The sequence below is a fragment of the Eurosta solidaginis genome, chromosome 4 (genome assembly GCF_040869045.1).
Source record: "Eurosta solidaginis isolate ZX-2024a chromosome 4, ASM4086904v1, whole genome shotgun sequence".
NCBI lineage: Eukaryota > Metazoa > Arthropoda > Insecta > Diptera > Tephritidae > Eurosta > Eurosta solidaginis.
Window position 1 is genome coordinate 84,684,530 of NC_090322.1, and position 27,236 is coordinate 84,711,765.

At 42.5% G+C, this 27,236-nt stretch overlaps 3 long non-coding RNA genes across 3 annotated transcripts in view; all 3 read left to right on the forward strand.

Annotated features, from left to right (window-relative positions):
* Positions 1-27,236, forward strand: part of LOC137248040 (uncharacterized) — a 319,325-nt gene that overhangs the window by 82,952 nt on the left and 209,137 nt on the right. The window lies entirely within an intron of this gene.
* LOC137248037 (uncharacterized) lies at positions 706-2,793 on the forward strand. The gene is made up of 2 exons (XR_010952017.1): positions 706-851; positions 917-2,793. It is a non-coding gene; the product is annotated as an uncharacterized lncRNA (long non-coding RNA).
* LOC137248038 (uncharacterized) lies at positions 8,594-10,766 on the forward strand. The gene is made up of 2 exons (XR_010952018.1): positions 8,594-8,824; positions 8,890-10,766. It is a non-coding gene; the product is annotated as an uncharacterized lncRNA (long non-coding RNA).

The window sequence follows — 27,236 nt, forward strand, 5'->3', positions numbered from 1 at the left end:
CGGGCCATAGTGATATCCCGGGTAACTGTCAAGCGGATCTCTTAGCCCGCATCGGTACAACTGAACCGGATGAAGATGGCTGTGGGGATTTCGGGATCCCGCTAACCACCTGTGGATTGCTCCTCCATAGCTGGGCTTCGAATCAGCTCAGCAAACGTTGGGCGGATACCACGTCTTGCAGGGTAGCAAGATCTTTCTGGCCAAAAGTGGATGGCAGGAGGTCTGCTGAAATAATTGGGTTCACTAAGGCTCACCTATCAATGGTCATTGGGGTTTTGACGGGGCACTGTCCCATGGGTATCCATGCGGTACGTCTCAATATACTGGAAACTCCATCCTGCTGCAGCTGTATGGAGGATGATGAGGTGGAATCACCAAACTTTATGCTTGATTGTCCAGCTTTTGCTAGAACTAGGCGAAAGTACTTCGGTCGCGACTCACTTGGAGCTCCCGAGGATATATCCAAAGTTGAGATCGGTATCATTCGGAGCTTTATCGTTGCTACCCAACGATTCTCTAAGTAGCTAGATCTAAGTCACCGTTATTTTTGGTGTATGTGGTATCACAACGGACCTTCGTGTTGTCCAAGTGAGCTATCCTTATCAGGGCAGCTACCACCTAACCTATCCTATCCTATCCTATACCGATGTATTCAAATGTGACTATGTGTTGTTGCGAAAGATGTGTTTCGACCTTAGTTGTCAGTCAAAGAAAAGTTTTGAAGTACGATGCAACCTTGCGCGTGATTGTCCAATTCAGTGCAAATGGTTGCTGCGACCAACTTAACTCTGCCACTTCCGGCCTTTTCAACTCCAACCACCAAGCAGAACACACGGCGAAGAATAAACTAGGTAAGATTTGCAATCGAAATTAGAAAAGGGGAGCAGATTCTCATGAATGGCATCTCATTCGACAGATTTGATTCCATCGCCCTACGTAAATGGCAATTCACAAGAAAATACTGTAAAAGATCAACAACACACAGTGTCTCAGCAGCAAAGCCGGCAGAGGAGTCACAAAATTGCAGCCTCACACTGACAGGGCATCGAAGCACTAAGAAGCTTGGAATATTTCCACGGCAATTTGGTGTTGAATACGAACGTGCGCAAGCCAGCGCGAGAAAAGAATCGACGAAACACCAAGTAAGAGAGCAGAGCAGCGTGGACAGACTGTAGACGCCGGCACAACAGTTCGATCATCACAGCGATTCAACGACAAGAACTCAGCACACGGGAGCAGTATATACAACCAGGTAGTTAGTTTTAAACCAAAAGTTCGGCTGGGGCCATGCGTTGCTAATTAGTTCGAATACACACTTGCTTCAAGCAAAAAACGCTAGTGCAGGCAGAAACGCTTGGTTGAGCGCGCAGCACGGAGTGCTCGCAAACAGTGGCCACTCGCCCGAGCAGCATAATAACACATATATGTGCATAGGGAGTTGGTGGCGGCGCGCTGATCAAAGGGGGTGATTTTTGTGAGAAGGAAAAAGACAAACGCGAATCTATTCGTCAAGAGCAACAGACGTGTCTGTATCCAGCACAAGGAAGCTGGATAGCCGAAGCAGTGGATGAACGGCAGAAAATAACGAGCGCCATATATAATTTTAATGATGCTGTTGTTGTTGTAAGCGGGTTTATTTAAGAGCGACTATTGTTGCGGGCATCGGCGAGGGTAACTATTGTTATAGCGGCAACCGTGAATCTCTTCATCAAAAGCAACTAAACGGTGGTTGGTCGAATTGCTTGTAGCCAGCGCATGGGAGCTAGGAGGTAGTTTAAGAGCGTGCACAACGGTGAAAATATTGTTGATTAATTATTGTGGTTGTTATCTAAGAGTTGTTTGTGGGTGACCACTGTCTTGAGCGTGGGACAGAGGGTGAGTGGTGCGCTTGATATAGAAACATAATAGTAAAGCGCAATGAGCGCTGTGTGCCCCGTTGCTAGTTACCAAAGGCGCCTTAGGGTAATCAGCTGGTGAGGTTTTGTTTGTTTTGCTTGGGTGTCTGTGCCAAGAGATTATGTCTCGCGGCTGTCGCCCCACTCAATCCCTATCTGATTCCCTCTATTCATACTGACACTACTATTTGTGTGCGCTCACATATAATTCACACTCGCACATTTCACATTTTCACATTCCGGGTGACTCTTAAAACGAATGAATGAACGAAATATGCGGCCGTTGTGTTATGTATGCCTGTTTAAGAGCGCGTGAATCAACGCAAGGTTATCAAGTTCAGTTAAAGGTCCAAAAAGGGGACGGTCACATATTTCGTTAATTCAAAGTGAAGAGCTAACTGCAAGGCATTCGAGGACGGAATGGTAAGAGTATCTCATCGTAGTGGCTAATCATAGAGGCGCGCACCCATATTCGTGTTGATAGTTGTTTGTTATCTCGGTTGGAATGCTGAATACCGGTAAACGATTCCCTGCTCAAATGCCTTCGCTTCAGGCTTTTGTTTAAGCAAATTCGTTTAGATCAAGTATCCCTTTTCTAAACCACTATATTACACTACACGTATATACATACATTTGAATTTGTACATATTCGTTCTCAAACGCGAGATGAAGTAAGTTTGAGTTAATGCACTGATGAGAGTGATCGGGTGTAGTAATAACTGAAGAATCGGAGAACTTAGTATAGGTCGATTTAGTTGTATAAAAGCACGGCTGATGCATGCCGCTCAATGTGCATTAGGAATATAAGCTATGAGGTGCGATGACACCTGTAAATATGAAATTTAACCTTGTCGTAGATATAAGCTATTACTAAATAAATAATGAATTGCTAAGGATGAAGATGTAGTGTGTGGTGAATGGGGGATGTCGGGGTGATCTGTTGGTAATGGACAGACGGACGTGAGGACAGGTATTTACTATGGGGCCAGCCAGTGGTGGCCATGGCGGGCAATGGTAGGGGGGAGTTGTGAAGGCAGATGGGCCTGCCTCGATTGTATGGAGGCGAACTGCAGGACTACGGCGACGAGGCATCACGGTTGAGGTCAGGTGAGTAAGGGGGTTATGTTAGTGGCAGCAAAGGGGTACGATTTTTTTTATTGTTTCTGCGGTTTACCTAAGCGGTTTTTAATACCTATGATGATTGCAAGACCCACCCCATCCGGCGAGCTAAGTCGATAATGCAAGCGTACCCAGCTGATCATCGTGCCCTATTTTCCTTTCGGGGGAACTTGATTGCGGCAACCGGGGGTAACAATAGAAAATGGCGCCCAACGTGGGGCCACGTGAAGTGGCTTCCACACATTTCGGAATTAGATGAGGACCAATACCGTGATATATCGCTCGTCTAGACAGGGACGTAAGTAGACAGGGGGAGCAACGTTGACAGCTTACTAGGCTGTGGTTGGTGCCTTGTAAATGTGTCAACGCTGTTACATAATTTTTCTTGTTATTTTCTTGAGGGAGGGTCGGCTACTAACTATCGGGTCATTGTTCGATTTTTATGAGGTAGATCCTCTGGCAGAGTGGGTGTTTAGATGGAGAGGTGGCTACTACCTATGGGCTTAGTAAGAGAGCGTTCGTATGAGGTAACTTCCCATGGACACGCACTGAGGGGACCTCGTGTCCAGCCCATTAGGATGAGGGTCAAGTCCTTTTGGTTGTGGACACTGGTTCTGGGGAGACGATATTTATAAAATTGGGGGGTAAGGCGACGGGACAGGACTGAGTAGTCAAGATAGGTCACCCTAAGCTAAGTTCATCACACACACACACTATTGAGCGTAAATACGTGCTATTCAGAGGATATACATATCAGGGAATTAACACAATTCAAAAATTTTCTATATAACACTACTGCGCTAAAGCGTACATAAACACAAACAAACATTTAACTGGCATTTAACAAAATTTAATTATGCCTAAAAAGGGTAGAAAGAAAAGGGCCGTCACGAGAAGCCAAGTTGATGCTTCGAAGTCGGTGGAGGAGATTGAGTCGGAAGAGGGGGAGCAGTTATCCTCGAACAAGGTTAGTCCAGGGGCATCGGGCTCTGGAAATTCGACACAAAGAATGATCGCCGTTGGGGATGTTGCTACTCCGGAAGCTACTATACTAGATAAAGTGGGGGGCGAGCTTTTACAAAAGTTCGAATCCTTATTCTTCCAATATCAGACGGAAGTTAATCGCACAACGGCTGAAGCTATAGGCGAGGCCATAAACGGGATGCGAAAGGAGCTCAAGTCACTGGGGGAACGAGTCTCGAAAGTCGAGAAGCCTTGCGAGGGCCCTCGGGCAGACGCGAATTGTGGTCTCCCGGAAACTGACGTTCTTTCCGCATCGGCGGGATGCGAAGAGACAAGGGGAGAAGGAGAGAGAGAGACAGTGGACCAGGTGGAGCTCACCGGCCGTCGGCTCTTTACTCCATCTCCGCAGAAAAGACATTCTTACTCGGTTAGTAACAAGAACAAGTTCAAAACCATCAGGGACTGGGGGTTGAAGTACGACGGTGGTGCCAAATCAATCCCTATAGAACGGTTTCTGTTTAGAGTGGAGACTCTAAAAAGACAACACGCAGTCTCGTCTGAGGATCTACATGCCAATTTTCACCTGCTGTTGAGCGGAGCTGCCCAAGAGTGGTTTTGGCTGTATATGGAGGAACACGCTGGTCTGGAAGGAGATGCTTTTGCTCACCTGCGTGAGGCGCTCGTTGAGCAGTTCCGCAAGGCGGACTGTGACGAGGAAATTCGTCAAGCGATGAACGAAAGGAAGCAGGATCATCGCGAATCATTTGACGAATTTTACGCGTGCGTGAGGGGCATGGCGTTGACCATGAAAACCCAGATGCCAGAACGGAGTTTGGTGAGTCTCATACGCAAGAACTTGAAGGCGAAGGTGAAGAATATCGTGTTTGGTTGTCACATAACAACGCTCGTGGAGTTGAAAGCGGAGTGCAGACGTGCAGAGAAACATTTCGCGGACCAGGAGAGAAAGTTTGAGACGAGAAGGGGCGTCGATGAAGTTGACCTAGTCCGGGAAGAGGTCGGCAAGGATGAGGATCGGCGAGTAGTAGAGGCACTGGAAAAACGAGGACGCGCGATGAATGCAAGGGAAAGCTCAGCAAGGCCATCAGACGCGGCCAGAAGGAAATATGATGAACAGGGATGTGACTCACACTTCCACGAACTGCGGTGTTACAAATGCGATAAGACAGGTGCTAGGCTAGTACCGTGCGAGAAGGGCGGGGAGGAAAACCGTCTTCCTGGCGGAAGCACCGGGTCGTCTCGCCAGGAAAAGAAGATCCCGGAGGCCCAGCAGCAGTCAAATCCATTTTAAAAGCAGTTGCCTCAACACCTAAGGTGGAATGCAAACCGGCGGTGACACCATTCAAGACATTGGAGGAAAGGGAGAAACAGTACCGAGAAGCAAGAAAGAAGATATTTGGGACTGTGGGATATAGCGAGAAGACGTGGAGTACCGGAGCCACAGGGAGGAATACGAAAAAGATCAAGGCATTGCGTAAGAAGGACGAGGAACGAAAGCGGCTGAGAAAAGCGATGACGTCGACCATAATAAAAGACGAGGTGGACCGAAGACCGTATGCGGAGGTCATAGTGGGAGACATTCGGATGCGCGGACTGTTAGACAGCGGGGCTTCAGTCAGCTGTCTGGGAGGACCCGCCATCGGAAGATTGGACCTGGAGGGCGTCGTTGCTATGGATGAGCAGCTAAGAACAGCGGACGGAAAGGGACAGGCAGTTGTGGGAAAAGTGAGGCTGAAGATAAGCTGGCGTGGCAAGACAAAGTGTTTAGATGTGTACCTGGTGCCCAGCTTAAAGCAGGAATTATACCTAGGGATAGATTTTTGGGAGGCATTTGGATTATGGACGTCGGAAATAGCGGAAATTGACATTGATAGTTCAGGTATGGTGGAACTGACCCCAAAACAAAAGATGGAATTGCAGCGGGTAAAGTCATTATTTCCGTCATCGGCAGAGTTGGGATTGGGCAAAACACACTTAATGGAGCACATTATCGAGGTACATGACGAGACCACACCTATCAAGCAACGCTATTACCCGATGTCTCCGGTAAAGCAGAAACTGGCCTATCAGGAAATAGACAGAATGCTGGAGCTCGGAGTAATAGAAGAGAGTGATAGTGCTTGGAGCTCGCCTATAGTGCTTGTCCAAAAACCCGGAAAGAACCGACTTTGTGTAGATATGCGCAAGTTGAACGAATGCACGAAGAAGGACGCTTACCCGACCCAGCATGTCGAGGGCATCCTTAGTCGGCTACAGGATACCTACTTCATAACGGGGATCGATCTGAAGGATGCCTTTTGGCAGATCCCGTTAGCGAAGGCGGCACGCGAAAAGACGGCCTTCACAGTCCCCGGGCGTCCACTGTATCACTTCAAAGTAATGCCATTCGGGCTGTGTAATGCCAGTCAGCGACTTTGCCGATTGATGGATCGCGTCATTCCCTCAAGGCTACGAGAAAATGTATTTGTATATATTGATGATTTGCTGATATGCTCGCCGGACTTCGAGACGCATCTGCAACATCTCGCGGAGGTCGCGGAGTGTCTATCGAAGGCAGGGCTCACCACCAATCTGCTAAAGTCACATTTCTGCCAAAAGGAGATAAAGTACTTAGGTTTCATAGTAGGGCAAGGAAAGGTGAAGACGGATCCAATCAAAGTGCAGGCTATGTTAGATTTTCCGGTTCCGAGTACCACCAAGCAGCTGCGACGATTTTTGGGCTTGACAGGGTGGTACAGAAGATTCATCCCGAACTTTGCGACAAAGACCGCACCACTTACGGACTGCCTCAAGAAGAAGAAGGAGTTTGAGATGACGGCCGAGGCCGTAGAGGCTTTCGAACAACTCAAGCTGGAGCTGACTTCGCCAAAGGTGCTCATGAATCCAGACTTTGGGAAACGTTTTTATGTCCAGTGTGACGCATCCACCACGGGCGTAGGAGCAGTGCTATTTCAGTTGGACGAGGAAGGCAATGAGCGCCCTATTTCGTACATCTCGCAGAAGTTGAACGTGGCCCAGCGGAATTATACAATTACGGAGTTGGAATGTCTGGCTGCGGTCAACAGTGTGAAGAAATTTCGCCCCTATATCGACGGAACTCCATTCACTATCATCACAGACCACATGAGCCTGAAATGGCTCATGGGTCAAAAGGATCTGGCAGGTCGTCTGGCGCGCTGGAGTCTCAGGTTGCAAGCGTACGATTTTGACATCGTGCATCGCAAGGGCACCCAGAATGTGGTGCCGGACGCGCTCAGTAGAATGCACATGGGCGAAATCGATGTCAGAAGCCTTTCGACGGACATCTCACTAGAGGACGCCGAGTTCAAGTCAGACACCTATCGGGACTTGGTAAGAGTCACGAGTTCCAATGCAGAGAGACTGCCTGACGTGAAGGTCATACGCGGTATAATTTATAAGAGAGACGGGTTCAGGAGAGAAGAGGATGATGAGGAGGGCCTTTGGAAGATATGGGTACCGGAGGGTCTTCGCGAGACGCTGCTGAGGAAGATGCATGATGGACCGGCAGCCGGTCATGGAGGCATAGCCAAAACGCTCAGGCGCTTGAGGGCCAGATACTATTGGCCAGGAGTGGTGACCTCGGTCAAAAGCTTCGTAGGAAACTGCGACGTTTGCAAACGCTGTAAGGCCTCGAACACCACAAGCCGACCTCTCATGGGCGGACGGACAGTGACGGACAGAGCGTTCCAATGTCTATACGTGGATTTTTGCGGACCTTATCCGCGATCTCGAGACGGAAACAGTTACGTGTTTGTGGTGCTGGATCACTTCTCCAAGTTTCTGTTCCTGAAGCCCATGAGGAGTGCCACGGCGAAGGAGGTGGTTCGTTACCTTGAGGCGGATGTATTCCATGTATTCGGAGTGCCCGAGGTTATCCATTCCGACAACGGGCGTCAGTTCGTATCGGAACTGTTTGCGAGCTTCCTGAATGGCTATGGCGTGAGACATGTTCGGACGGGGGTGTATTCCCCACAAGCGAATGCCTCAGAGAGGGTGAACAGATCGTTATTGGCGATAATCCGGTCATACATTGAAGAGGACGACCAGAGGTCTTGGGACAGTAAGGTGTCAAGGGCAGCTTTTGCACTGCGCAGCGCGGTGCATGAGGCGATTGGAGCGGAGCCATACAGGGTTGTTTTCGGGCAGACAATGGTCCAACATGCGGAAACTTATCCGATACTGCGAGCTTTGGGCGAGGCCGCTGACTCGGAGACTGTGATAGCTCCGAAGGATGTGAGGCTCAAGCTGCTAAGAGAAAAGGTAACCAAGAACCTGAGGCTGGCATACGAGAAGGGCCAAAGAGCCTACAACACACGAGCCAAGCCGAGATCGTTCCAGGTGGGTCAATTGGTCTACCGAAGGAACTTCCGCCAAAGTGAGGCAACACAGGGTTATAACGCGAAACTGGCGTCGAAGTTCATTAGAGCGTTGGTAACAAAACGCGTTGGCCAATGCTTGTACCAGTTATCTGACTTACAGGGGAGGTCCATAGGGGTCTTCCATGCCAAAGATCTTAAGATCTGACATAGGGACGTGGGTTCGAGCCCATACGCGTGGACGTATAGCAAAACATCTTCCTGCTTTTCGAGCTCATCGAATCCCCGTAGCATCTTCGATTAACTCGCCCTGTTGCGAAAGATGTGTTTCGACCTTAGTTGTCAGTCAAAGAAAAGTTTTGAAGTACGATGCAACCTTGCGCGTGATTGTCCAATTCAGTGCAAATGGTTGCTGCGACCAACTTAACTCTGCCACTTCCGGCCTTTTCAACTCCAACCACCAAGCAGAACACACGGCGAAGAATAAACTAGGTAAGATTTGCAATCGAAATTAGAAAAGGGGAGCAGATTCTCATGAATGGCATCTCATTCGACAGATTTGATTCCATCGCCCTACGTAAATGGCAATTCACAAGAAAATACTGTAAAAGATCAACAACACACAGTGTCTCAGCAGCAAAGCCGGCAGAGGAGTCACAAAATTGCAGCCTCACACTGACAGGGCATCGAAGCACTAAGAAGCTTGGAATATTTCCACGGCAATTTGGTGTTGAATACGAACGTGCGCAAGCCAGCGCGAGAAAAGAATCGACGAAACACCAAGTAAGAGAGCAGAGCAGCGTGGACAGACTGTAGACGCCGGCACAACAGTTCGATCATCACAGCGATTCAACGACAAGAACTCAGCACACGGGAGCAGTATATACAACCAGGTAGTTAGTTTTAAACCAAAAGTTCGGCTGGGGCCATGCGTTGCTAATTAGTTCGAATACACACTTGCTTCAAGCAAAAAACGCTAGTGCAGGCAGAAACGCTTGGTTGAGCGCGCAGCACGGAGTGCTCGCAAACAGTGGCCACTCGCCCGAGCAGCATAATAACACATATATGTGCATAGGGAGTTGGTGGCGGCGCGCTGATCAAAGGGGGTGATTTTTGTGAGAAGGAAAAAGACAAACGCGAATCTATTCGTCAAGAGCAACAGACGTGTCTGTATCCAGCACAAGGAAGCTGGATAGCCGAAGCAGTGGATGAACGGCAGAAAATAACGAGCGCCATATATAATTTTAATGATGCTGTTGTTGTTGTAAGCGGGTTTATTTAAGAGCGACTATTGTTGCGGGCATCGGCGAGGGTAACTATTGTTATAGCGGCAACCGTGAATCTCTTCATCAAAAGCAACTAAACGGTGGTTGGTCGAATTGCTTGTAGCCAGCGCATGGGAGCTAGGAGGTAGTTTAAGAGCGTGCACAACGGTGAAAATATTGTTGATTAATTATTGTGGTTGTTATCTAAGAGTTGTTTGTGGGTGACCACTGTCTTGAGCGTGGGACAGAGGGTGAGTGGTGCGCTTGATATAGAAACATAATAGTAAAGCGCAATGAGCGCTGTGTGCCCCGTTGCTAGTTACCAAAGGCGCCTTAGGGTAATCAGCTGGTGAGGTTTTGTTTGTTTTGCTTGGGTGTCTGTGCCAAGAGATTATGTCTCGCGGCTGTCGCCCCACTCAATCCCTATCTGATTCCCTCTATTCATACTGACACTACTATTTGTGTGCGCTCACATATAATTCACACTCGCACATTTCACATTTTCACATTCCGGGTGACTCTTAAAACGAATGAATGAACGAAATATGCGGCCGTTGTGTTATGTATGCCTGTTTAAGAGCGCGTGAATCAACGCAAGGTTATCAAGTTCAGTTAAAGGTCCAAAAAGGGGACGGTCACATATTTCGTTAATTCAAAGTGAAGAGCTAACTGCAAGGCATTCGAGGACGGAATGGTAAGAGTATCTCATCGTAGTGGCTAATCATAGAGGCGCGCACCCATATTCGTGTTGATAGTTGTTTGTTATCTCGGTTGGAATGCTGAATACCGGTAAACGATTCCCTGCTCAAATGCCTTCGCTTCAGGCTTTTGTTTAAGCAAATTCGTTTAGATCAAGTATCCCTTTTCTAAACCACTATATTACACTACACGTATATACATACATTTGAATTTGTACATATTCGTTCTCAAACGCGAGATGAAGTAAGTTTGAGTTAATGCACTGATGAGAGTGATCGGGTGTAGTAATAACTGAAGAATCGGAGAACTTAGTATAGGTCGATTTAGTTGTATAAAAGCACGGCTGATGCATGCCGCTCAATGTGCATTAGGAATATAAGCTATGAGGTGCGATGACACCTGTAAATATGAAATTTAACCTTGTCGTAGATATAAGCTATTACTAAATAAATAATGAATTGCTAAGGATGAAGATGTAGTGTGTGGTGAATGGGGGATGTCGGGGTGATCTGTTGGTAATGGACAGACGGACGTGAGGACAGGTATTTACTATGGGGCCAGCCAGTGGTGGCCATGGCGGGCAATGGTAGGGGGGAGTTGTGAAGGCAGATGGGCCTGCCTCGATTGTATGGAGGCGAACTGCAGGACTACGGCGACGAGGCATCACGGTTGAGGTCAGGTGAGTAAGGGGGTTATGTTAGTGGCAGCAAAGGGGTACGATTTTTTTTATTGTTTCTGCGGTTTACCTAAGCGGTTTTTAATACCTATGATGATTGCAAGACCCACCCCATCCGGCGAGCTAAGTCGATAATGCAAGCGTACCCAGCTGATCATCGTGCCCTATTTTCCTTTCGGGGGAACTTGATTGCGGCAACCGGGGGTAACAGTGTCATGGCCAACTTTTCGTGACATGTTCACGGCCATTTATATTATAAATAAGCACCTGTCGCCAATTCAAAAGCTCTATTAAAAAAAAAAAAAATGTAAGTCACGATAACCTCCGAAGAGATCCAAGGCCGAGCTTCTCTTCCAATTTGCGTCGTGCTCCTCTTGCTTTTCCCTACAAATTGGCCGGACGGGACCTACATGTTTTATGCCGACTCCGAACGGCATCTGCAAGGCAGATGAGTTTTCACTGAGAGCTTTTCGTGGCAGAAATACACCCGGAGCGCTTGCCAAACACTGCCGAGGGGCGACACCGCTTAGAAAAATTTTCTTCTAATTAAAAAACCTTATTTCTAAAATTTTGATGTTGCTTTGCCCGGGGTTTGAACCCAGGGCGTGCGCTGTGGTAGGCGGAGCACGCTACCATCACACCACGGTGGCCGCCAGCTCAAAAGCTCTATTACCTTATACAAAAGACACAAGGTGAAGCCCGCGAAATTGTCAAGAAGTGCGAATTGACAAATGATGGTTCTAATGTAGCCTGGAAAAATTTGTGTGACAGGTACGAGAACAAACCAATCTCAGTCAACACCCAACTAAAAATTCTTTTCCATGCAGTTTAAACTGAATGCGGCGCGTCCATTAAACGCTTACAGAGGGATATTGATAATTGTATATCCTCATTAGAGAGTCATAGTATTGACATTTCTAATTGGGGTCCGATAATCACATACCTCTGTTCAACAAAGCTACCTGATGTCCTTATGGGAAGAATCAGTAGACAATAATACAGAAACGTCCAAGTGGGCGGATATGGATCGATTCCTTTCAAATAGCTTCCAAACCTTAGAATCGGTTTCAGGTTTAAGAGGAATCAAGCCTTCAAAGCCGCCAAAAGGTCAAAGCAACAAGCATTCCTCTGAACCACCGCCTAAAAAGTTAGGGTCATTCCAAACCACCGTCGCCAAATACGCATATAAAATGTGCAAAAATAGCGACCACACATTCCAAAAATTTAGAAATTTGACACCATCTGAAAGGGTTTCGTTTATCAAACGTAACAACTGCTATTTGAACGGGGCATTCCGTGTCAAAATGTACACCATTCCCTTCTGCATTTGCAGATAGCTCAAAAGAAGCCTGCTCCGGCGAAAGCGGCTGTAGAATCATTGGATGTTTCGGCGTCTACGTCGAAACAAGCCCGATTACGCCACAGTTCGGAAAAAACAAAAGGTTCAGGAGAAACAATTCATATGAAATAGAATTTCGCGAATACTAGAAGAGGCGTATTACTTGGAACGGCTCGTGTAACCATTCGCTATAATGGTACAGATTTTTCGGCAAAAGCCCTCATGGATTCTAGCTCTGAATGCCCTTTAATTACAGAAAGACTCAGACGCAGAATCAACCTGCGAGCTAGGAAAATGCATGCTCAAGTTTCGGGCATCAATAATTCAATCTCTGCGCAGGTAAAAGAGGCATGTGCCATAGAACTGCGATCACTAGTTGACCCACTTATATCAATTGATGTTATTGTGTTAGTTTTACCACAATTGACAGGTAATTTACCCACACATGGTGTCTGTTCACTAACACAACAGGCATTCCCTGACCTTGTACTGCCGGACAAACGATTATTTGTTAATGAGCCAGTCGATCTTGTTCTGGGCGGAGACATTCTACTTGCGACTAATCTTAGACGGGATTAAGAAAAACATTCTAAGGACACTTTTAGCCCAAGAAACAGTGTTCGGTTGGATACTGACTGATCGCGCTGATGCATCCAGCCCAACTAATCATAATCGGGTTTCTTTTTTTAATAAAGTGGCTTTAGACAGTCAGCTTAGGTCATTCTGGGAAATTGAGGACATATCCAAGGCAAAATCAACCACAGTGGAAGAAAAAATGTGCGAAGAACTCTACGAGTGCACAACGCAGCGAAATTCAGAAGGAAGATACATCGTGTCCCTTCCTTTCAGAGCGGAATTCCCTGCAGATATTTTCCTGGGGTCCTCATTGAAAATCGCGTGCTCTCAATTTTACAAAATTGAGACGCGACTTAGAAAAAACCCAGAGTTGCTAAAGGAATATAATAAAGTACTTATGGAGTACGAGAAAATGGGTCATATGTCGAAAATAACGTCAATACAATCAGCTGACGCTGCGGACAATTATTATTTGCCTCATCATGCTGTTATTAAAGAAGAGAGTCTTCAACTTCGAATGGTGTCAATCTGAACGATATTCTTCTCCCAGGCCCAGTGCTTCAGTCGGATTTACCGACCTTAATTCTTCGTTGGAGACCTTTCAAATATGTTTTCAAAAGCGATATTGAAACAAGTAAGGAAGGTTAAGTTCGGGTGTAATCGAACATTACATACTCAGTTGAGAGCTATGGTGACAACATAAGGGAAAATAACCATGTAGGAAAATGAACCGAGGGAAACCCTGGAATGTGTTTGTATGACATGTGTATCAAATGAAAGGCATTAAAGAGTATTTTATGAGGGAGTGGGCCATAGTTCTATAGGTGGACGCCATTTAGGGATATAGCCATAAACGTGGATCAGGGTTGACTCTAGAATGCGTTTGTACGATATGAGTATCAAATGAAAGGTATTAATGAGTATTTTAAAAGGGCGTGGACCTAAGTTCTATAGATGGACGCTTTTTCGAGATATCGCCGTAAAGATGGACCAGGGGTGACTCTAGAATGCGTTTGTACGATATGGGTATCAAATGAAAGGTGTTGATGAGCATTTTAAAAGGGAGTAATCCTTAGTTCCATAGGTGGACGCCGTTTCGAGATATCGCCATAAAGATGGACCAGGTGTGACTCTAGAATGCGTTTGTACGATATGGGTATCAAATGAAAGGTGTTAATGAGTATTTTAAAAGGGAGTAATCCTTAGTTCCATAGGTGGACGCCGTTTCAAGATATCGCCATAAAGTTGGGCTAGGGGTGACTCTAGAATTCGTTTGTGCAATATGGGTATCAAACGAAAGGAGTTAATGAGTATTTTAAGAGGGAGTGGGCCTTTCTGCACCAGGGGTGACTCTAGACTTTGTTTGTACGATATGGGTATCAAATGAAAGGTGTTAATGAGTATTTCTAAAAGGGAGTGGGCCTTCGTTTTATAGGTGTTCGCCTTTTCGAGATATCGCCATAAAGGTGGACCAGGGCTGACTTTAGAATTTGTTTGTATGATATGGGTATCAAATGAAAGGTGTTGATGAGCATTTTAAAAGGGAGTAATCCTTAGTTCCATAGGTGGACGCCGTTTCGAGATATCGCCATAAAGATGGACCAGGTGTGACTCTAGAATGCGTTTGTACGATATGGGTATCAAATGAAAGGTGTTAATGTGTATTTTAAAAGGGAGTAATCCTTAGTTCCATAGGTGGACGCCGTTTCAAGATATCGCCATAAAGTTGGGCTAGGGGTGACTCTAGAATTCGTTTGTGCAATATGGGTATCAAACGAAAGGTGTTAATGAGTATTTTAAGAGGGAGTGGGCCTTTCTGCACCAGGGGTGACTCTAGACTTTGTTTGTACGATATGGGTATCAAACGAAAGGAGTTAATGAGTATTTTAAGAGGGAGTGGGCCTTTCTGCACCAGGGGTGACTCTAGACTTTGTTTGTACGATATGGGTATCAAACGAAAGGAGTTAATGAGTATTTTAAGAGGGAGTGGGCCTTTCTGCACCAGGGGTGACTCTAAACTTTGTTTGTACGATATGGGTATCAAACGAAAGGAGTTAATGAGTATTTTAAGAGGGAGTGGGCCTTTCTGCACCAGGGGTGACTCTAGACTTTGTTTGTACGATATGGGTATCAAACGAAAGGAGTTAATGAGTATTTTAAGAGGGAGTGGGCCTTTCTGCACCAGGGGTGACTCTAGACTTTGTTTGTACGATATGGGTATCAAATAAAAGGTGTTAATGAGTATTTTTAAAAGGGAGTGGGCCTTCGTTTTATAGGTGTTCGCCTTTTCGAGATATCGCCATAAAGGTGGACCAGGGGTGACTTTAGAATTTGTTTGTATGATATGGGTATCAAATGAAAGGTGTTAATGATTATTTTAAAAGGGCGTGGGGCTTAGTTTTATAGGTGGACCCCTTTTCGAGATATCGCCATAAAGGTGGACCAGGGGTGACCCTAGAATTTGTTTGCACAATATGGGCATCAAACGAAAGGTGTTTATTAGTATTTTAAAAGGTAGTGAGCCTTAGTTATATAGGTGGACGCCGTTTCGAGATATCGCCATAAAGGTGGGCCAGGGGTGACTCTAGAATTCGTTTGTGCAATATGGGTATCACACGAAAGGAGTTAATGAGTATTTTAAGAGGGAGTGGGCCTTAGTTCTATAGGTGGACGCATTTTCGAGGTATCGCAATAAAGGTGGACCAGGGGTGACTCTAGACTTTGTTTGTACGTTATGGGTATCAAATGAAAGGTGTTAATGAGTATTTTTAAAAGGGAGTGGGCCTTCGTTTTATAGGTGTTCGCCTTTTCGAGATATCGCCATAAAGGTGGACCAGGGGTGACTTTAGAATTTGTTTGTATGATATGGGTATCAAATGAAAGGTGTTAATGATTATTTTAAAAGGGCGTGGGGCTTAGTTTTATAGGTGGACCCCTTTTCGAGATATCGCCATAAAGGTGGACCAGGGGTGACTCTAGAATTCGTTTGTGCAATATGGGTATCAAACGAAAGGAGTTAATGAGTATTTTAAGAGGGAGTGGGCCTTAGTTCTATAGGTGGACGCCTTTTCGAGATATCGCCATAAAGATGGACCAGGTGTGACTCTAGAATGCGTTTGTACGATATGGGTATCAAATGAAAGGTGTTAATGAGTATTTTAAAAGGGAGTAATCCTTAGTTCCATAGGTGGACGCCATTTCAAGATATCGCCATAAAGTTGGGCTAGGGGTGACTCTAGAATTCGTTTGTACAATATGGGTATCAAACGAAAGGAGTTAATGAGTATTTTAAGAGGGAGTGGGCCTTTCTGCACCAGGGGTGACTCTAGACTTTGTTTGTACGATATGGGTATCAAATTAAAGGTATTAATAAGAGTTTTAAAAGGGAGTGGTGGTAGTTGTATATGTGAAGGCGTTTTCCAGATATCGACCAAAATGTGGACCAGGGTGACCCAGAACATCATCTGTTGGATGCCGCTAATTTATTTATATATGTAATACCTGCCAAGATTTTAAGGGTTTTTTATTTCGCCCTGCAGAACTTTTTCATTTTCTTCTACTTAATGTGGTAGGTGTCACAACCATTTTATAAAGTTTTTTCTAAAGTTATATTTCGCGTCAATAAAACAATCCAATTACCTTAACATATTTCATCCCTTTTTTCGTATTTGGTATAGAATTATGGCATTTTTTTCATTTTTCGTAATTTTCGATATCGAAAAAGTGGGCGTGGTCATAGTCGGATTTCGTTCATTTTTCATACCAAGATAAAGTGAGTTCAGATAAGTGCGTGAACTGAGTTTAGTAAAGATATATCGATTTTTGCTCAAGTTATCGTGTTAACGGCCATGCGGAAGGACAGACGGACGACTGTGTATAAAAACTGGGCGTGACATCAACCGATTTCGCCCATTTTCACAGAAAACAGTTAACGCCATAAAATCTATGCCCCTACCAAATTTCAAAAGGATTGGTTAATTTTTGTTCGACTTATGGCGTTAAAAGTATCCTAGAGAAATTAAATGAAAAAGGGCGGAGCCACGCCCATTTTTAAATTTTCTTTTATTTTTGTATTTTGTTGCACCATATCATTACTGGAGTTGAATCTTGACATAATTTACTTATATACTGTAAAGATATAAAATTTTTTGTTAAAATTTTACTTTAAAAAAAATTTTTTTTAAAAGTGGGCGTGGTCCTTCTCCGATTTTGCTAATTTTTATTAAGCGTACATATAGTAATAAGAGTAACGTTCCTGCCAAATTTCATCATGATATCTTCAACGACTGCCAAATTACAGCTTGCAAAATTTTAAGTTACCTTCTTTTAAAAGTGGGCGGTGCCACGCCCATTGTCCAAAATTTGACTAATTTTCTAATTTGCGTCATAAGTTCAACTCATCTACCAAGTTTCGTCGCTTTATCGATCTTTTGTAATGAATTATCGCACTTTTTCGGTTTTTCGAAATTTTCGATATCGAAAAAGTGGGCGTGGTTATAGTCCGATATCGTTCATTTTAAATAGCAATCTGAGATGAGTGCTGAGGAACCTACATACCAAATTTCATTAAGATACCTCAAAATTTACTCAAGTTATCGTGTTAACGGACGGACGACGGACGGACATGGCTCAATCAAATTTTTTTTCGATCCTGATTATTTTGATATATGGAAGTCTATATCTATCTCGATTCCTTTATATATGTACAACCAACCGTTATCCAATCAAACTTAATATACTCTGTGAGCTCTGCTCAACTGAGTATAAAAATGTATAGGCAAATGCTAGTAGAGACTAACCATACAAAGTACCAACGAATAGTCATCCGCTCAAGCCCAGATGAACCAATCAGTCTCTAGGAGCTTAAAACGGTTACTTTTGATATAAATTGTGCTCATTATTTAGCAATAAGGACTTTACTCCAACTGGCTGATGACTCAGAAAGTTCTCATCCAATTGCCTCTAACATTTTGAGAAAAATATGTACGTAGATGACGTGCTTTCCGGTGGTCATACTATTGCCTCCGCGGTAAAGGCAAGAAATGAAGTTTCAGGGGTATTGAAATCAGCCGGTTTTCCTTTACGTAAATTAACCTCGAATAGTAACGAAGTATTGAAAAGCATTCCAAAAGCTCATCTACTGAGCGAAGATTTTCTAGAATTCGAGGGTTGCAGTAGCGTGAAAGCCCTTTTTATTAGGTGGAATGCACATTCTGACCAATTCTCCTTTATAGCGAAGTCAATAGAAGAAGATTCCACTTTCACCAAAAGGACAGTCTTATCAACTATAGCGAAACTCTTCGATCCATTAGGGTAGCTAGCTCCTACAATTATTGTCGCAGAAATTATTATGCAAAATATATGGCTAGAGGGTACTGGTTTTGATGAAACGTTATCTCCTTCCACATTAGACAAATGGTACAATTTTACCAGAACATACAAGGAAATCGAGCAGATACGAATTCCTCAATGGGTATTTTATTCTCCTACTGAAAAGGTCGAGGTTCACGGTTTCTGTGATGCATCTGAAAAGGCATATGCCGCAGCAGTCTACTTGCGCGTGGAAGGAGATGAGGGCATACTTGTCAATCTGCTTTTAGCAAAAACGAGGGTGGCTCCAGTCAAAACCATTTCGCTCCCAAGACTACTAGCCGAAATCATCGAATCGATATCCAACAATCTGGACTTCGGCCACCTAACGATAAATCTTTGGACTGATTCGACGATCGTACTGGCTTGGATACGCAAACCCCCATGTTCATGGTCTACGTTTGTATCTCATCGAGTCACAAAAATCATAGACAAAGCAGGAAATTCGACTTGGTATCACATGGATTCAGCTACAAATCCAGCAGACTGAGCGAGGCGGTTTAGCTCAGGAATTGATCAACAACACTCTGCGGTGGCAGGGACCTTCTTGGCTACAAGAAGGTAAGGAAAAGTGGCCAACCCAGGAAACGGACTTCACAACAAACTTTGAGGAAAAACGAGTGCAGGCTCATGCAGCAATAATTAAAGACAACATTAGTGATATTCTTGACAGGTTTTCCAGTCTTTCGCGAGCTTTGAGGGTAATATCGTATATTTAGAGATTTCTTCAAAGAACCCATCCAGAAACAAGAGCTTCTAGCCAGCCGGACTCTTGCCTAATTTCATCCGATGAAATTAAAACAACGACGACCCGTCCGATAAAACTCGCTCAGAAGCAACATTTCGCTCAGAGATCACGAAATTGAAAGCCAAAGTATCACTTGAGTCCAAAAGCGAAATCCTCTCACATAACCCTTTCCTTGATAAAAACGAAGTATTGAGGGTTGGCGGGCGACTCGGCGCATCCAAAGATATGCCTTATCCTGAGCGCCATCCAATAATGCTACCATACAATTGTAGGTTTGTCCAATTTGTTCACGAGGATACTCTCCACGGTGAAAACCAACTCATGCTGCCTATTATTCGAACGCAGAACTGGATTATAAAAGTGAAAACCCTGATTAGGTCAATCATTCACAATTGCAAAATATGTACAATCCATAAGAGACGCGCCCAAAGTCAGCTTATGGGCATTCTTCCCCAGGAGCGAACGACTTTCTCGCGCGCATTTACTAATACCGGGGTGGAGTTCACAGGCCCTTTCGATATTAAAAGTTATAGTGGGTGCGGGTTTCACATTTCCAAAGGTTACGCTGGTCTGTTCGTGTGCTTTTCGACTAAGTCCATCCACTTAGAGGGCACTAGCGACTTGAGCACCTCATCCTTTGCAGCAGCTTTTGCTCGATTCATAGCTAGACGTGGATGCCCCAGAAATGTCTACTCATACAACGGGACCAATTTCGTCGGAGCGTCACGCGCATTTAAGGCGGAATTTAAAGCCTTTATGGCTGACGCCCGCACCCAAACGCTTTCCAAACATTCCCATTAGGCTGAGAAGTTTCAAAACCCATTTCAAAAAGGTAGCTTTCAGCCAAAAGTTCACCTTCGAAGAATTTAATACACTATTATGCAGAATTGAGGCGTGTCTTAACTTACGACCCCTCAGTCCGGCTTCAAATGAGCCATCTGACCTTGAGCCTCTAACGCAATCGGAGGACATCTTCTAGCTCCAGCGAAAATCAACGTCGATGAAAACCCGGCCTGAATTGTGAACAGGTGGCAAAAACTCAAGGCTTTGCATTAGAACTTTTGCAGAAGGTGGAAAACAGAATATCTTTCAGAGCTAACTTCAGAAGCGGACCAAGTGGAAACATCATAAGTCAAACATGAAAGTGGGAGACATGGTGGTCATACGGGAGGACAACCTGCCACCCAATGAATGGAGATTAGGGCGAGTGGTCAAATTACGCCCTGGTTCCGACAACCGGGTACGCGTGGTAGATGTCCTAACTGGGAGAGGAGAAGTGACAAGACCGCTCGTCAAATTGGTATTGCTACCATCAAATAGTGCGGAAACCGAAGATACGACAACCCCAAATTTGCAGACACAATAAGCACAGAGCAAAGAAGTTACAAACAGAATACCGCATAATATTTAATAATCAAAAAAAAAAAAAAATTATAATAATTGTATGGTTCAGGCTAATGCATGCACGTCAAGGGTTTGTCTTGTCCCTTTAAAAGTGGAAAAAGGTGCCGAACATTTTTTAGCAACTTCAACTAATAATATTTTTTCACCCTTCAACTTCACTTCTTTCGGGGCTTTTTTTTTGGCTCATGGCCGAACGGACTACCTGCTGGGTAGTCACACACCATTAACATATGTACAAACATACACACCGCGTACATACACATTGGAATGACCACGAAAATCTACTTTTTTTAGAAAACGCAATTTGTTTTTTTGCAAGTGCAAAAATATTATTTTTCTTTGGGGCCACACACTCCACCGTACATACAAACGTATTCACATAGCTTAAGCCGTTTCATTTGCCTAAAACTGCACTGTAAGGGTGCCCTCAAAAATTCAAATTTTTCTGTCGCTTTTCTTTCGCGAAATGTATTGGAGGATTGGAAAAGGATATCACAATGCTAAAGGCAGCGTCACTCAAGAAATATTTTTTCGCTACCAATTCCATTGAATTCACCATTTTTCGTCATTTATAAACCGCACACAACAAAAAAAAAAAAATATTTTTTTCACAACATTTGGGACACTCTAACGCAGTAGCAAGCTAAACTCTAGACTTACCTATTTTAGTTTTACTGGTCGTTCCAGTCATACCCTTTATTAAGACAAAAAAAAAAGGGGGAATTCACAAGCAAAAAAACCCTTTTTTGGAAATACCCTAACACACAAGTGCCGAAGGAACATGCCATTTCATTTTCACTATGCACAACAACAAAAGTAAATCACACCACCGCCACTTATTAGGGGCACTCATGAAAGCATATAAACTTATAAGGTGTAAAATTATATCCATTTACACACGCTGTTATATGAACGCACCTAGTACTATTCTTGATAAACTTAATTGTTTATCAGCTGTATTATTGCCAAAAAAAATTTTTTTGATTGTTATACAAATTAAAAAATTCCAAGATTAAGTGAAAAATCAAAACCAAAACCTCTTTACTAAGGTCTGCAAGGTTGAATTCCCTTTAGTTTACCGCGTTTACACAATGAAATGTGCGCGTAAATTTATAAAAATTGTGTAAATGATTTTTCATAAAAAATTTGACAGCTCGTTTACGCACTAGATAGATTTATAAGGCATTTATAAGGATACATGAGTCCCCCTATTGTATTTTTAACAAAAACAGTTTCTTGCTTGCTTGAGGAATTAATTAATGACGAACATTTTTTACACTTTCCTCATATCATTTCATTTTTTTATATTTTACTATCACTAGCACTCACGAAACTTATTTTTTTGGTAGTCCCCGTGCAGAACTCTAAAAAGATTGAATCAATTGAGTGTGCATTCTCTCAGCATTCTTTTAAAAAATTGTGATTTTTTGGTTGCATATTATAAATCTCCTTTCCTGAATGGCTCAAAATACTTTAACTCAAAGCTAAAGTGTGTGTGTTATTGAATGGTAAAATATAATTCAATATAGAGTGGGAATGTAGGAACCATTCCCAATCTTTAATGAATGTAAACTTGAATGCACACTTTTTTTTTCATTCGGTACTAAATACTTTTTCCCCAAGGTTATTTTTTGGTATACTTTCATTGCCACCAGATACGTTAAATCAACTTAGGAGTGGGGTGCAAAAAAGTGTAAAATTTATCAATAGAAATAATAGCCCCTTCTAATTATTCAAGTAGTTTAATATTTAAGAATTCATGAGCTTAACACAGACTTGTAATAATTGAATATTCAATTATTATTTTTGAAAAGAAACACTTACTGGCATACTGCGATTTTAACATTTCGAAAACCGCCACATAATCAACATCAGTCAATTTCGAATGTTATCAAAGGTTTCACCGAGATTCGAACCGCGAATCACACGGTCAAAGTGCAGTTGCCTTAAATCATCGCAATATGCAAGTAAATGTTTCTTTCTTTTCAGTTTCTTTAAAACTTCGCAAAGACAATCTATTGCTTTCTTGCTATATGTCAAAATGTTTCTATATGTCCTACTTGTTTTGCTATTGTAGTAAAATGGATTTTGTAAATGAAGATATTGTGCATTGACCAAAAAGAGTAAATTGTGGATATTTTTTGTCGATAATACAACAAAAATAGATACTTGAGTTTAAGTCATTTAAATTTAAATACATCAAAGTACGTAGGTATATCGGCGATTTCGTTGGAGCTTCCTAATTCCGAGAATTTCGATAAATATATGTATAATTCCATGGCATTGCCCTACAGTGATTAAGGCTATTCACCTGAGTCACCTTCCCAGTTTTCCTTCATATGTGCCACAAACAAAATGTTTCATTGGGAGAAGCTCTTCAGAGGTTATTAGTTTCCCTCCCCACAAAGATATTGGCTGGCTCCATTGGACTACAGTTTTTTACAGCTGATGTTTTGACAGCGTTTGACGGAATATAAATATAGGACCCGAGTGATTGAGAAGGACCATTCGTCTCTCTGCCTATATGAATGGCATTTGTAGGTTGAATTCTATCTTACTTGAGCCGATTTGTATTCAAAGTTAATTTTCTTTGCTATCAAAAAAGCTACAACTACGTATAGAGCCTACTTTAAATGACTGTAATTACAAACTATTGTGTTTAGAAGAAATTTTTCTTAGAAAATAGAGAAAAATAGTATATTGCTATTGCAATTTGCAAACTTACAAACCAGTAAAGACACAGTATTTGACCATAAACCGCTAGGAAGAATATATGAAGGAACTTAAGAGCTTTTATAATAATACATAACTTTCAATTGTTTAATCAACAAATGAGGACGTTCAAATGTAGATTAGTACTTTTTCATGCAAGCGTTTTATATGCCATATTTAGAACGATGACAATTTTCGGAACACGGATGTTGAAATCTTTGTCATTTGCTTCTTTTATTATTAAATTTTTAGGAAAATTTCAATAAGAATACTTTTCCAGTTAACTTCTTTGTGCTTTATTACCATTTAAATATAGAAAAAACTGGTCATTACGGACAATAATTAAATTTTTGTGTAGATATTTTGAAGTGGCTTTAATTAAATGCAAAAATGTGATATTTGAGCGGGTTTTGTGCATGTTTTTCGGTACCAAAATTAAGGACGCTTATAATTTGAAAAGCTAGGTTCGATTAAATCATTCTGTAATAGGTTTCCAACTGGTTTATTTATTTCTTTACGTTGCGTGTATGGCAAACGGTAATTTCTAATATAGACAAGAGTTTTGTCATTTAATCTAAGTTTTTGTTCGTAGAAATTATTAAGCGTCATTAAGTCGGTTTTAGTGCATAAAATATCAGAATATTTCAAACATAAATCAAGTAATTTCTTTTTACCATAAGAAGGCATTTGTTTTGCTAAAATTTATTTGAGCTCTTCTATGCGTTTTGAATCGATCGGTGTATCATTAGTGCGATAGGCATTGAAGTTTTTTATGTCTTCAGTTTTAATATTGAAATCTTTTACGTACTTGACCTCGCCGGTGGTGTTGATAACTTTTATAATTGAATTTTTTGTATCAATGATACATTTTGATGTGAAAAAACCGTTCATGCGAATCTGCGAAAACTGGAATTGTAGAATTTTTCAAATTAAAAACACGAAAAACTTCGCATCTTGGGGGAATTACAAGAGTATTTGTTGAAGTGGTATGCAAAATTTAAATATTTACATTTTCTGTCCCTTGTGAAGTAAATTAACAAATGAAATGAACAACCCTTGTTTAGAGTTTCAATATAGTAACGAATTTACTTGCAATCCTCTTATTTGCACTTTTGCTAAGTTCGAATCACTAAACTGTTGAATAAATAACTCCAATATTGAATAATGGAAAAATGGTCTTTATTAAAATACTTCACAATAACACTCAAACTGTGCAACGAATAGCTTGCTTAATAACCATACTGATTGAAAGCTCAATGCAACTCTACTATTCAAAATAATACTGCTATTGCTCGCTAGATATCGTCTTAATCGAAACTGCTTGACAACTCAAATCAAACTGAATTACAGCGCCTCTACATCTGCCGCCTTTTATACTCTTTGATTTTAACATTCACATTTTCTAGAATCCACTAGCATTGTCCATGAGCTCTCAAACTTCTCAGCTATAACTAGAATTGCACAATTTTATAGTTTTTCTCATTGCATACTTATAGGGGTATCTCAGATATATGCATGTGTTAGTGCATTGACTCTCCGCTGCTCGTATACGTAAATGGTACATATATGTAGACGCAGTTATTGTTTCGGTTATGTAGATACATAATGATTGAATTATTGATTTGCATTCACGTCACTACTTAGCATCGGCTTAGAGACGGCAGCACTCCTTAATGTTGCTAATATTCGTGACACTGCCCTCCACCTAAGTCTGATTGTCCCGATCAGACAAATCTCTCGATTTAAACGCTGCTAGCATCGCCAAATGTACCACTCTTCTACTCCGCGGTTTCTCAATGCTTTGTATGCGGTAGATGGTATCACTGATCTTCTTCATAATCTTGTACGGGCCTTCCCAACTGCACAGAAATTTGGATGGAACACCTTTCCGCCGGTGAGGGTTGTATAACAGTACCAAATCTCCCGCCAAGAAAGCTTTCGAATTATTGTTCTCATGGTACCTGTGTTTCATCGTACCACTCAATACCCTGGTTCGTTCCTTCACACTCTGTTGTTTGGCCGATGAACTACTTCGAAGAGCTTGCGCTGGACGGATTTGCTTTGCATAATCAGTATCGTTCCCACGTTTCCCCACAGTAGTGCGCTCTGGCTTGAAACTACCCTCGCATTCTTTCTCGGAAATTCGTTGCTTCGTTTTCCTGCATTTTTAGGTTTTGTCAATGCCAGTGTTTCTCTCGCAGGTGCTTTTGATTTTGATTTATTTCGCCCATTCGATCTATCAACCTTTGCCTTTGACTTTCGTGGTCTTTGTCGAGTCTTTCCCACCAGTACCCGATTACTGCTGAACCCTTTTTCCAAACTTAAGTTAAGTGGTATGTCCTGGTTCTTATAGCGCATAATTTTTCTCCGCATATCGATCCTGATGTCATGGTGAACCAAGAAGCCCACTCCCAATAGGACTTCATCAACGATCTCCGCCACAACGAATTTGTGAAGAACCATGACTTTTCCAATTAATACCTCACATACCACTTCGCCTTGGACTTGATTATACTCGCCTGTGACCGTACGCAACCTTGCTCCAGGTAATGACTTTACTCTCCTGTAGACCAAATCAGATCGAATCAAGGAATGAGATGCCCCCATATCTACAGTCAGTACACGCTCTTTACCATCCACATTCCCTCTGATGGTAAGACTGCTTGATTTCCTTCCAATCTGCGACACAGATATCACAGGACATTCAATAGCCGGGGCCAGTTTTCGTTCTTTACATCCGACACGCTCTTGATAATTTCCGCCAGCTTTGCGTTTACGGCCACCCACATTGTTGGAACTATTAGGACCAAGATCGCAATGTCGTGCAATGTGACCTGGGTTGCCGCACTTGAAACATTTAATAACTCCGGCATTCTTCTGTTGAGATCCCTTCAGTGCTTCCAAAATTGCCTCTACCCACTCTGGCCTTTCTACTTCCGCACGATGAGCTTTGTATGCTGGTTTACTCAATGGTGAGGCCGTTTCCCGAGTCAATGTATGTGATACCGTTTCAGCAAATGTCAGCTTTGGGTTTGCGTATGTAGCTCGCTTCGTTTCCACGTCCCGTATGCCATTTATGATGCTCTGAATTTTTACTCTTTCGGTGTATTCCACGGGTGTGTCGGCATTCGCCAAATGTGCAAGCCTTTCGACATCTGACGCAAACTCCTGCAAAGTCTCATTAGCTTTTTGGTAGCAGTTTTGCAACTCTATTTGGTGTATCTGCTTCCTGTGTTCGCGCTCATCAATGTTTCGTAGTTGTTCCGCTCTCCCTCGAGAATAGTCTGTAGGATTTCAGCAGCAGATCCTTTCAATGCCACGAATAGTGCAGCAACTTTATCTTCAGCACTCCAGTTGTTCACTGCTGCGGTCTTCTCAAACTGAATCTTAGATTAGATGATTAGATTATTTATTTATTACGGCCACAAGCCTAATTCGTAAATTTGAAAATATTACAGTTTTTTATCTTATAGCTAAGGTTTTACAATATTCATATAATTTTGTTTTAAATACTGTTATTTGGTTGCAACTTTTTATATCCATTGGCAGATCATTGTAGCTTTTCAGACCCTTGTAGAAAATGTTCTGTTGATCAATTTCAGTTCTAAAAAACGGAAATTTGAAATTATGTTTGCTCCTCGTATTTATGTTGTGAGTTTGCTCAACTAATGCTATATTTTTATTTAAATACTCAGGTACATTTGCATGTTTGATATTAAATATGAATTTCATGGAGTGGAAAAAAATCGTTTGTTTCACACTTAACCAGTCTAAAGTCTTCAATAAGTCAGCCGTTCGTGTATCTCTAGGTTTCTGAAGAATAAATCTCATGCATCTATTTTGAAGCTTTTGGAGCTTGTCTACTTCTTTATCCGATATTATGAATAGAATGGACGGGCAGTACACGAAGTGCGGTTCTATAACTGATTTATATAAGATTATTTTGTACTTTTTCTGAATGAATTTAGTTGTTCTCTGCATCACTCCTATTTTATTAGCAACTTTTTTAATTGTATAATTTATATGATCTACAAATTTGAGTTTATTATCAATTATTATTCCTAAGTATTTTATACTGTTAACTCTTTGTATGATTTCATCATTTATTTTTAGCT